Consider the following 12,848-nt stretch of genomic DNA (forward strand, 5'->3'; position numbering starts at 1 on the left):
CCAGATGATGCAACTTTTTTTTTTTTTTTTTAAGTTTTTCGAGACAGGGTTTCTCTGTAGCTTTGGAGCCTGTCCTGGCACTAGCTCTTGTAGACCAGGCTGGCCTCGAACTCACACAGATGATGCAACTTCTAAGAGGAGTTCAGGATAAGTCCTGGTGCCCTCAGTGGTCAGATATGGCCCAGGCTCTGTGTCCAACACATGCTATCTGCTCTTCACTGCCAATGATCTGCTAGAACGTTCCCTTGCACGGTATTCACTCCTCACCAGACCCAATCCCCGTCTCCCCCCTCTCCGTCTCACACGTACACAAAGCCGCACAGCCCATTTCTATGTTGAGCCACTATAGTGAGATGGTTGGTGTTAACAGTCGACTTGAGAGACTTGAGCATCACTGCGCATGTCTGTGGGGCTTGTTTTGATTGGGTGTGAAGAGCCGCTGACTGTAGGTGGCCATTCCCTGGTTGGTGTCCCGGACGGTATAATAAGTAGAGAAAGCAAGCGGACAGCAGGCATTCATGGCTCTGCTTCCTGATTGTGGACAGGAGGTGGCCATTTACTTCGAGCTCCTGCCGCCTTGCTTTCCCATCCCATGATGGTCTGCACTTTTAGTATGGCTTCATCCTTTTCTTCTCAGGACTGAGAAACTCGAAGAGCCATGGCCTCTTTGCTGTCTCCACTGCAAGCCAATCTGTCCCCTGGTTTGCACACTCTTTGGCCCTCAGAGAGTTTCCTACATTAATGCGTGAATTGGACTACTTTGGACAATAATCTTGCATAAAGACCCTGTGCCCCAAGATACCAAGAGAGCACCCCCTAAACCATCCACTCGCCCCAGCAGATCAGGCACATGACACTTAGTCTCTGTGGATTAACGAGTCTTTTCTTTCACGAGGCAGGAAACATTCCTGAAGACCCACATTTATAAGCAGCAACACGGACATGGTATGGAAATAGGAGGCCCAGAGAGGCCAAGTATGTAGAGGAAGGCCACACAGTGAGCAAGGGGAAGCCAGAGTGAGCATCTGAACCTGGCACTGCCTAACTGCCGAGTTCTGATCTTTTCTGACAGAGGGGGAATTCTGAGCATCAGCAAGATGAAGGGCCAAGCAAGAACAAGCAGGAACCTTGGACAAGAAGCCCAGCTTCATGGTGGGTGCTGTGCACACGGTTCATGCCAAACACTTCCCTAGGCTGTACTGCAAAACTGCAACAAGCCAGGACCCAAACCCACCTGGAAGGGACCTGATCTTGTCTCCTGAAGCTATAGAGAAGCATCCTGGCTGAGGGCATCTCTCCGAGACCCCATCCAGGGGTTGTCCTTTTATATAGAGCGTGGGAAAGGTCAAGGAAGGTGGCTGCAGCTCCAAGGCAGCAGTAATTGAGCAGAGGATAAAAGGGGAGCTGGGATACGAACAGGCAACACTGTCCAGGAGGAGCAGCCTCAGAGAGCTCCCCTCTTTCACTGAAGGACTGTGTGTGTGCATTGCGGGTGGGGGGGGATCCCCAGAACACACACAGGCTCAGACACCCATCTAAGCTGTTTCACAATGCAAGGGGGCCACTTCAAGGGCAGAGCCACTGGGAATGTGCGAAAAGGTGGGTCAGGAGGGCCAGTGAGGTGGCTCAGCAGCCAAGGGTGCTGCAGCCAAGCATGAAAACCGGAGTTCTGTCTCAAGACCCAGGCGGTGGGTGGGAGGAGAGAACTGGTCCCTGAAAGCTGTCCTCGACTTCCACAGCCTGCTGTGGCACTTCGCACAACCCCCCATAAATAAATAAAAATAAATAAATGTAATAGAAATTAAAAAGGGGGTGATAACTGAGGCATAAGGGGCTCAAGAGGCCCATGAAGTCACTCAAAGTAGGGAAGGGCTTTTCTCACAAGGCCCCCAAAAGCTTCTAACACTCTAAGGGGTTACAAGCGAATGATGCAGTTCCTGGCCAAGTGGAAAGCCACAAAAGGTGTTTCCTAGCCTCTTCCACCTCCAAAGACTCCAGGAGGCGGGCACTCTCTATGACCCCATGAAGCCAGGCACCTAAGACTCTGCTTCCCCAGGCTAATGACTGCTGTACCTAAACTCCCACCTTGTAGAACCCACTTGATGCGAGCCTCTCCGAACCTAGGACCCGCCTCTGACCTCATGCTCCCTCAGCCCTGCAGCCACCTGGTTCCTCACTAATCACAGGGCACAGTGAGCTCATTCCTGCCCCAGGACCTTTGAACCTGCTGCTCTCTGGATGCCCCAGTTCCTCTCATAGCCAGCTCCACCCTTCCTCAAGAGTCTAGATGCTGGATCTTCTAAAAAACCTTTCAGGACTTTTCTTCCCTGCCTCAGCTTCCTCCATGGCTCGTGGGATCACTGGGATGAAGCAGGTCATTTACCTGTGTGGAGGGCAGTGGCACAACCCCAAGCTGCTAGCTTCCTCCTTCACCGGTAAGCCTGCTTGAGCCTTTGGTGCAAGGCTCAGAGACCGGTTTCCATCCACTTATGATCCTCTTCCCTACTCATTTCTCAAATGAGGATACCAAGGCCCAGAGAAGTACAGCCAGTCTTGGTCAAGCAGAGATGTCTCAGGAGAAAGGCTAGCCTGTCTCAGGGTTCATAAGGAACCCTGCCAGCACACAGTAGGTGCTTAGTGGTTGCTGAAAAACGCCTTGCACATAGTAGGTGTTCAATGGTGGCTGTTGATTCTCAGTTCTTGGGAACCTGTCCACACACAGTAGGTACACAATAGTTGCTTGAGGCCAAGTGAATACAGGGTAAATGATCACAGCGCCACTCCTTTGGTTCCGGGTCACCAGGAGCATGCATGCACACCTCAGACTACATCAGCCACCCCTGTCCATCCAGGTCTAGGAACTTAGGTCCCTCTCAGAAGTGGCTGCTGGGATGCGTTCTTGCCCCTGCGCCCAGTGGGATCCCTCACTCTAGCTGAGCTAGAAGAGATAGCACTGCCTTTGGCTGTGTTTGCCTCAGAAGGTCCCTGCCCAGAGCTGGGAGCAGGTGTGGGCTCAGGAGGCAGCTGCTGGCTCCCAGCCTGGGCTCTGCCAGCTGCCCACCGGGGGCCTGCCCACCAGATGCATAATAGATGAGCTGGCCCAGCGGGCTGTACCTGCTTGGCATTTCAGAACTCCTAATGAGGCCAGCCGCGGCCTCCTGCAGCACTGTCTGATGGCTGAGAGGAGCCACCTGAGGACAGGGGCTGCCACCTCAGCCCACCTCTCAGCTGCTGCAGCTGGAAGACTGTTGGAACTGTCCCCGACTTCCTGCCCTGGGTCAGTCCCTTACACTCTGAGTCTGTTTCCTCATCTGTAAAATGGGAATGGAAGTGTACTCTGGAATAAAAAAAAACTCCAAATGAAACTCCCAGCACAGGACCTGGGCACACTGTCGAGGGGACACATCTTTCTGGCAGGCGACCCCTCCCTATGGGACACTCAGCACTGACTCCCGTTGGGGGGTATTTGAGGGCCTCTTGCCTCTCTCCATCCTTCCCACAGCAAGACTCCCATCTCCGTAGCTTCCATGCCCACCCAAGATCCCCTCTCCAGCAAAAGAGGGAGCCAGATTCAAATCCAACCCCAACCAACTACATCCTTTACCATCCTCTGGCTAAATTGTGGCCTGTGAAATGGGGTCTGCTCTCAGGCCTGACGTCATGACTGACTGAGGCTTTCAGAATGATCATCGCCCTGTCTGTTGAGCTCTACTCTGCCTCCAAGGCTCCTAGTACTAAGAGCAAAACAACTGCTTTCCCCACGGGTCTTCCCAGAAGTGCCTGCTGTGAGCAGGTCAACCAGTTGCCCTCATACCCCCTCCTGTCCTTGCCTGGACCCACCTTGAATGCCCAGCCCCTACACCAGGTAGCTGGGTCCTTAGGGCTGCAGAAGCAGAACCAGAGCTCCATTCCACGATATCCACCCAGGCCCTTGGCTGGGTGCGGCAGCCCTGCAGGGGACAGAGCCCTGCTGATCTGGGACTCACGTGGGGATGTGAAGTCAAGCCCTTGAGGAATTTCAGCACACCCTGCTTGGCAGAGCACGGAGCCGGCCTCACACTGGAGACTCACGTGGACGCACTCAGCGCCACAGAAGTTGCCTTGTAGAAACTTCCAACTCGGCACACACGTGTTGCGCATCAAGCGGTGCTCTGAGAGGGGACTGACCTGCCCGAGGTCCCCGTCTAGAACACGGAAGAGGCGGATGCCACCCACACCTGTCAGCCTCCCCAGTCTATGCTCTTTCTGCTAACCGGGGAACAATCAGTGATGTGTCTGAGATAAACAGGGGGGCGTTCTAGGGAGAGGAAGGCGTGACGTGGGATCAGAAACAAGCTCCCTCCCCTCCGCCACCCGGCAGCTGAGGGAGGTGGCTGGAGGAAGCATGTGGGGATGGCAGGGGAGACGTGAGCAAAACCTCACGGTGACTCTAATCAGGTGTCCCTGTTGACCAGGCCGTGTGAGAAATAACGGCCAGAGAGGAAGGCAGAGGCAGGCCATCATGACTCGTGGAGAAGGCTGCCACTCACTAGACCAGGGCAGGGTTGGCGGCGGGGGCAGGGTGGGGTGGGGCACGCCCAGACTTAGCACCTTGGACAGCGGCTCAAGCAATGATGGGACAGGGCAAGGAATTCTGGGTAACTGGTGCATCCTGAAGTTTCAAGACCCTTACCCGGCAGAGAGGGTGAAAGCCAGACAAGACAGCAGGTCAGTTACTCTCAGCCCCGGGACCCTGTCTCTAACTCTTGGTTCAGAACGCTTGTCTGTGACAGCCTCGTTGTGTCCCTGTCCCCATTAGAATCTCTCTGAGGTCTGGAGATCTCTGCTCAGAGCTAGAGACAGACAGATATGCCTGGAGGCAGCTGCTGGCTCCCATCAGGTTCCCATCAGGGTTATGCATCAGGTCAAAGTTCAAATCCCAACTCTGTATGACCTTGGACAAGTCATTTGCCCTCTCTCTGTCTCATCCGTACATAACTAGACAGAATAGTCCCCAGTCAGAGGTGTGGTCAGGATGACTCACTACACCTAACACTCACAGCGGGTACTTGAAAAATGGCAGTTACTGGTGATCGAAGCCTAGCAAGGGAACCGTCCGCCTCACCTCAGTTCATCTCCCTACGCTACCCCTGCTCTGGGCATAACACACCAACCTGGCTCAGCGTGGCATCAGGAGTAGAGCTCAGAGAGGGAGAGTCACTGGCCCTAACTGCACAGCTGGCAAGAAAGGAAGTGAGAAAGGCGCTCTGGAGCTCAGCATGGACACCATGTGCCTGCTTCCCAGGGTCCTGGGCCCATGGGGGCTGCTTAGAAACCTCATAGCAACTGGATCACCATGGGGCATGTGGACCCCAGAAAGCTCCCAGCAGGGGCAGGAACCTAGAATGGGGGCTGGAGCCACTGGGGGGCCTCCCTCTGGAGGTGAGGAAACTGCAGGAACAGCTGGCAGGGCCATGTGACATCGGTGCCAGGGAAGCCAGGAGGCACCCGCCTGTGGGGCATCAGGTGCCCGGGGCTGTGAGAATCCCGAGGTGATGCGTGCTTCCGCCTACTGCCTGGCACTTCTTTGGTGTTGGGGAAGCTGCAGATGCCACCTCCTCCAGAGAGAAAGAGGCCTCGGATACAGGAGACAGCTCTGGGGTTGGGTATGAATGGGTCTAGAGTTTGGGGGTCAGTGAGAAGGCAAGCCACCACCTGCCCAGCTGGGAGCCACAGCGGGGCAAGGACTGGAGAACGGGAAAGCAAGGAAAGATTTGGAGGGAGCCCTCTCATAGACCAGCCCAGGTTTGCATGCCTGACTTCCCCAACCTCACACTACTAAATAGGCATCTCTACCCCCATTTCCCAGATGAGAAAACTGAGGTTTGGAGAGGTGGTAAAGCACCAGTGATCACCCAGTCAGCATGGCTCTGAGGCTGACCTTCACAAAGAACTGTGGGAAGAGAATATATTGGTTCTGGCAGGAAAGATCTCCCACACCCTTCCTAGAGGGACCGATGGGTCTGATTATAGAGGGTAGGGATGGATTGGGGGTGCCCCCAGGGAGCAGCCAAGGCAGCCAGATGCCCTTGAGAGTCCCCGGTACTCACCACACACTCTGATGAGGGGAGAAGGATCTGTCCACCCTGAAACACAGCAAGCGGACAGCCCATGAGGGGACATCCATGGTGACCCTGCAGGGCACACCAGATCCTTTCCACTCCATTCTGCCCCCTGGTGGCCTGAGGAGGCACTGCTGCTAAAGGTACCTGACATCCTCAAAATCTCCTGGGTGACCAGGCCTTAATTAAGGTCGGTTTAGACACCTATGGAGAAGGGCTGGGTTTGCAAGTAGAGACCAGAAGCCGGATGGGGTCTGGGAACCAGGAAAGCAGGGAATATAAGGGTTGACAAGAGAGGAGTCAGAAGTAGTTCTGAGTCAAGCAGTGTAGGACAGTGTGACTTCAGTATAGGGTCAGAGCGGGGTACAGGAGTGTGGACGGGGGGGTGTGCTAGAGCAGGGTACAGGAGTGTGGACGGGGGGTGTGCTAGAGTGGGGTGCAGGAGTGTGGACGGGGGTGTGTGCTAGAGTGGGGTGCAGGAGTGTGGACAGGCCGGGGGGGTGTGCTAGGTGTCTATGACTTATGGCAGAACCCCATGCCCCCTCCAAGTCCCCCCGCCTTGTCCTAGCTCATATTCACCCAGGAATCCCCTGGGCACCTGGACAATCCTCCCCTCACCCCAACACATGTCCTTGCCTGAGCACATGGGTTCTCCCCAAACTGTATTCCCTGTAAGTCCTGCCTGAAGGAGGGTGGGTGGACAGGGCCTTCCCTGGCTTCTCACCCCACTGTCTTCGAGAGGGCACCTTAGGGTGTGGAAGCACCAGGGCTCCACCCTTCCTAGTGGGGTTCCACAGGACTGGGCAGCTGCTGGGAAAAAAAAAAATACCTCTTGCCTTCTACCTGAGGTGATCAGGGAGCAGAAGGGATGGAAGGCTGGGTTGCTGTGGCTGAGGTTGGGGTGCTGAGCTAGGAAGCAAAGTAGACCCTGCTTGGGAGAAAGGGAGACTGAGGAGGCCAAGGCTCACCCAGGGTGACAGAGCAGAACTTGTCCTCGCCTTCTGGGCTGCCCCTGGATGTCATGACCAGGAAACCCCACCCAGCCCAGGCTCCTAGCTTTGGCACTTGTCTGTCTGCCCACCCTGTCCCTCTGCAGGAGGTCCCTCAGAGGCCAAGCAGCCAGGAAGAGAGCACCTCGGTCAGGACCTCGCCTGCACACAGCTAGCTCATGGGGCTCTGACTGTACCCCAAAGCATCATACCAAACCTGAGCCGAGTCCCTCTGACAGAGATGAGTCCAGGCTGGCAAAGGGCACACAGTCCCTTGGCTGGCCCGGGAAGGACCACTGGGCTCAGTCTGTGTAGCCAGCACCCTCTGGCTTGCCAAATCTCTGCTACTGGCAACAATCCCATCCCTTAGCATCCCTCAGGCGGGTGCTTAGGGTCAAGGAGGTGAGTCACCCTAAGATGGACCATCTACTATTCTGCCCCCAGCCCTAGCCTCCAGGTCAAGCGGGAAGCGTATAGGGTGTTTGGCTTCCACAAGGTGAGATGGTCAGAGTTGGGGCAGGGGCTTCTGATGGCTCCTAGGGACCAACTTTCAAAGCCTCAGTAGAGAGACGACAGAGACAAAGTGGAGGTCCCTGTAGGGCCTTCTGAGACTGTCTACCCCACCACGTAGACCTAACCCTGCGTCCATCCAGTTGGAACACACACACGTCCAGGCATCTTCCACACGCTCACACTCATGTTCATAGATACTGCAATCCGCACTTACTCTCACCCCCACGAGTGCATGTGAATACCCGACAGAGCACGCGGGAGCTCACTCATCCCACTCACGACTTGGATGGAAGTTCGCCTCAGCCTCCGCGCCCCTCCCCACCACGGGGCCACCGCACCCAAGCAAGACCCGCACAGCACTTGGCCTCGCACTCACACCTACCCTCCGTAGGCGCCGAAGGTGAAGCTGCGCTTCCGGCTGCTCATGGTGTCCTGGCCACCGCCCGCAGCCTGCCCAGCGCGGGGTCACCTTGGCAACGCGGCCCCAGACCGGACCGTGTGCACCCCGGCCGCTCGCCAGCTGAGGCCCCAGCGCAGAAAGGACCGCTTGTTCGCTCCAGGCTGTGGGGCTTTCCGAGAGCACCACCCCCACATGGCCCCATCCACACAGCCACCTCCAGTCCTCCCCTAGAGACGCGGAGGGTGTCCCACTGGCAGGGTTGGGTCAGCTTGGCCTCCAGGGCGATGAGAAGCTGAGTTAATGCGGAGACAGATGGTGCACAGCCCGTAAGCCTCGGAGCTGATGCCCTGTGGCCCTTTCTGCAGGTTAGAGAATGAGGAACCCTCCTGTCGTCCTAGCTGAAGCTCCCAGGAATTTCAGAATGATCCCTCAGCAGAGAGGGGAGGCCTGGAAATCCGTCTAGCCAAGGACCCCTCAGGCATTGACCTTTGGAGACAAACAGGGCTGGATCCTAAAGTCCCTTCATACAGTCCCTCAGCAGACACAGAGGCTCTCGCCTCTACACCCAGCCAGCCTAGGGCACTGCCCTGACACTCCCCGGGATACCAGCTGACAGTGGGACACACTGTCTCACCCCTGCAATGCTCCTTTCACCCCTGTCTCTGGAGGCTCCAAGGGCCCCTGCTTGGGGGAGGTTTAGGGACTGCAGCTATATAGAGAAGAGGGCTAAGGGCCCATCAAAGGGACAAGGCCAGGTGGCAAGGATCCTCAGAAGAGCTTTTGTAACTGAGCTAGGGCGAGGCTGGCTCCTTCATCTCTTGGGAAATGACAGTTATGACTGGCAAGGGTCTAGACTCCAGTTTGCTTCACCCAGACAGGGCTGGGCAGGGCTGGGCTGGGCTGGGCTGGGCTCACAGCAGTTACTGAGCCAGCTGCCTCAGCCCGGCTCCACCCCGCACCCCCCACCCCACGCTGCCCCTTTGCTCTGAGCTCAGATGAGCTGAGGGGCCCTGAGGAGCGGCCTGAAGGGTTCAGGGCTGCTTTGAGATCACAGAGTTCTTGGTTTTCAGCTTTGGAGGAGGGTCGGGCTCCCTTCTGGCCCTCTTGGCAGGGTGCTCAGAGTGGGGTTGGGGGTTGAGGAGACTGTGCTGGACCCCAGCTGCAGACTCCGCTGAAGAGGGACCCCCTCTGCAGGGCAGTGTGAAGAGCGTGCTCTGTAGGAGGCGGTCAGGTAGGGCTGGAGGGTGGGGAGGGCTGAGTCTGGGGGTGCAAGAGTCATCCACTGAGAAGAGAACAAATCTCCCCCTCACCCCCGCCTCCATCACCTTCTGTGGAGAAGCAGGGGTTTCCAGGGAGGAGCTGGATGGGGCAAGGGGAACCTGAATCCAGCCTGGGCAGTCGTGTGTTGGGGGCTGCCCAGCCCTTGACTCGCACAGGACTCCGGTCCTTGCATTTACCCCTGCAGCCTAGACTCTAGCTTCTATAGGCTGAATGAAAAGGGCCAGTTTCTGAGTGGGTTCTGAATGCCCAGTTGGCAGGGTGGCCAAGGAGCTGCCAACATGCCAAGTTTCCCAGCTGGGCCTGGCCCCAGAGAAGTCCCCCTGATGCTGGGACAGAAGGCCCTTAAGATGGGCCGTGGGGGCTGAAGGGTTCCCACCAAGGACAAAGAGCCCAGTGTGGGATCTATGTCTGAGCTCTGCCCAACTGCAGCTGCCCGGTTGGCAAGAGATGGGGGTGGGACGGTCAGTGAGGTCATGTTCTCTCAGTCACAGATGCGGAGGGCACTCCTTGGCCAGCCCCTGGCCCCTCAGGCCGGCAGCCATTAAATGTACCCTCTTAGTCCGCAAGAATTCACTTGTTATGCCGCAGCATGGGTACTGGAGATGAATGGCCAAGGGCAAGGGATGGGGAGGCCTGCATCCTGTGGGGTCTCCTAGGATTGCAACCGAGCTTTCTTGTCTGTCAGCTGTGTGACCTAGGGCAAGGTGCTTAATCTTTCTGTGCCTCAGTTTTTCCATCCGCAAAGTGGGGCTGGTAATGAAGGTGCTAATTATTCAAAAGGTTTGACTGCACATTAATTAAACTGCCAGTCATAAAGCACTGGGGACCCTGCCTGGCACAGTGTGTGTGGTAAATAAAACCTTCACTGCAGCACGACTTGGAGGAGGCTGAGTTAGATGGGTTTGCCTCATTCTACAAGGATAGCAAAGACTAGTAATAGCAAACTAACTAACTGGCCACCCAGGTGGAGACGCAGGGCCACACAACTATGAGAAAGAATGGGCTAGGTGTGGTGGCCTGTGCCTATAATCCCAGCACTCACACTTGGGAGGGAGAGGGAGGTGGATCTCAGTGAGTTCAAGGCCAGCCTGGTCTACACAGACAGTTCAAAGACAGCCAGCACCACATAATGAGACCCAGTCTCAATAGATAGATGGTTAGATAGATAGATGATAGATAGATAGATGATAGATAGATGATATATAGACAGATAGATGATATATAGATAGATGATAGATAGATAGATAGATAGATAGATAGATAGATAGATAGATAAAATAGACCCAGACATGGCAGTGCACACTTCCCTATGTCTCAAAAAGGGGGTGGGTGGGTCTGGGTGCTGCTGGAGAAATTGCTCAGTGGTTAGAACACTGGCTACTTAGGACCTTGATTCTGTTCCCAGCATCCACATGGTTCACAACCATCTGCAACTCCAGTTCCAGGGGATACAAAGCCCTCCTCTGGCCTCAGGTACCAGGCTGCCTGTGTTACACATACATACATACGTGCATACATACCTGCATACATGCAGGCAAAATACTCATACACATAAAATAAAAAGTTTAATTGAACGGTGGTGGCGCATGCCTTTAATCCCAGCACCCGGGAGGCAGAAGCAGGCGGATCTCTGTGAGTTCGAGGCCAGCCTGGTCTACAAGACCTAGTTCTAGGACAGACTCAATAGTTAATAGCTCAATAGTGAAACCCTATCTCTAAACAAACAAACAAACAAACAAAAAGTTTAAAAATAGTGTTGAAGAATGAGGCAAGTCTGTGTTTGAGTATACAGTACACAGGACAGATTCCAAGACAGACACAGGGAGAGTCAGCACGACAAGAGACCCATACCGACCACCACAGACTACTGTGGCAGGGGGTGGTGCTTGCAGGCTGGCAGCTGCAGGAGTCCCCGTTCCTTGGGGACTAGAAAAGGAAGCTACAGGCTGGGGTGGTGCTCAATTGGCAGAGTGCTCGCCCTAGCATGCATGAAATCCTGGGTTCACTCTCCTGCACTAAATGAAACCAGGCATCAGGCCCACGCGTGGTGCACACGCCTTTAATCCCAGGACTCAAGAGGCAGAGGCAGGTGACTCTCTGTGAGTTCTAGGCCAACCTGGCCAACAGGGCCAATTCCAGGCCAGCCAACACTGCAAAGTGAGATCCTGTCTCAATAAACAAATACTAGAACCAAGTGTGGTGGCTCACACCTCTATTCTCAGTGCTAGAGAGGTGGAGGCAGGAGCATCAGGAAAAGGCCATCTTCAGCTGCATGAAATCCTGTCTCAGTAGGAAAACGGAGCTGGGGTGTCCTCTGGGGTTAGCCTCCTTCTGGGAAGAAACCTCCTCTTCTAGGCCTCCTGAATCTGTACCCAAGTTAATGGAACACACGTCAAACGTGATGAAGGGAAGGTGCGGGGGTGGAGAACAACTCCTTCCCCAAGTTCACCCCAGGCTGAACTCTGAGAGTCCTGCCCACCTGCCTGCAGCACTCCTTAGCCAGCCGTCAGCAGCAGCCAACGGAGCTCAGCAGGGAACCGGAGGAGAGAGTCGAGCGATGGGCAAGCCCTGGGAAGATCCCAGGCTGGGCACCACATGCTACTCATGAGCTCTTGCCAGGGTCCCCAACCACTTCCTTCCCTCTCAAGTTATTCCCATTCAGGAATATGCTCGGGGCCTCCTGGGCAGGAGACATGGCGGGCCTGGGCTCCCTGCCCTGCAGGAATATGCTCGGGGCCTCCTGGGCAGAAGACATGGCAGGCCTGGGCTCCCTGCCCTGGTCTTGGCAGCTCCTGAGTGGCTTGGCTAGAATCTGGTTCCTCCCAGGGCTCAGGTTTGCTCATGTGTTAATCTCTTTCTCACCAGGCTAAAAGCCCAAAGGTAGCAAAAATACACTCGTCCAGAAAGAATTTCACCAGCCATGGAAGCACCCTCATCCTTCTAGCCTGGTTACATCCATCCAGTCCCAGGATCTGTGATCTAAATTCTAGTGTCAGGGTTGGGGTATCCCCTGGGAAAGGAAGAGGGGTGGCTCAGCTCACACCCTCCCCAAGCAGCTACGGCGATGCCTCTGCTGTTCTGGCTCTGAGCACTGACATAACACACTCCCTGGAGGACCCGAGAACACATCTGTACACAAGGCTTCCCAGATTCACGGGCACTTGAACTTATACAAAGCACACAGACAGATGCGCCTAGACAATATGTGTAGATCTGCTCCCGTGAAAGTCAGCCCCCATGACATGTGCGTGTCAGCTCACACGCACACACGTGCAACGGCCAGATGAAGTTTCCTCACCTGAGTCACAAATCTCAGTGTGCTCACCTACTGACTGTGGCTAGGTTTGCACGCCCACAAGACGCACCATCTTCTAACTATGATTGTCTTACAATTATTATACAGTGTGCGTAAGACACGCACACACACGCATCTTGCATGGTACCCAGCAAACTGCTGGGGAAACGTGAGATAAAGAAAATGGCCTTTTGTGAGTCAGAGACGTGTGCAACCAAGCCTGGTATCCCCGAGGAGAGCGCAGAGGGGAGGGAAAAGCCGCTGTAGTC

The 12,848-nt window shown here is 55.3% G+C and overlaps 1 protein-coding gene across 7 annotated transcripts in view; it reads right to left on the reverse strand.

Annotated features, from left to right (window-relative positions):
* Rap1gap (RAP1 GTPase activating protein) overlaps nt 1–12,848 on the reverse strand; it is a 61,654-nt gene that overhangs the window by 38,062 nt on the left and 10,744 nt on the right. For 2 of the 7 annotated variants that reach the window (XM_050154993.1, XM_050154987.1), the window contains exon 1: nt 6,090–6,122. The exons of 1 other annotated variant lie outside the window; for it this stretch is intronic. The gene's annotated coding sequence lies outside the window, so the exon portion shown is untranslated. Of the gene's footprint in view, nt 1–6,089; nt 6,126–12,848 lie in introns of those variants that run through there. 4 more of the 7 variants (XM_050155010.1, XM_050154967.1, XM_050154960.1 and 1 more) reach the window with 3 other exon arrangements.

The sequence above is a fragment of the Alexandromys fortis genome, unplaced genomic scaffold (assembly GCF_014885135.2).
Source record: "Alexandromys fortis isolate MF-2015 unplaced genomic scaffold, M_Fortis_MF-2015_v1.1 scaffold_26, whole genome shotgun sequence".
In the NCBI taxonomy this organism is placed as follows: Eukaryota; Metazoa; Chordata; class Mammalia; order Rodentia; family Cricetidae; genus Alexandromys; species Alexandromys fortis.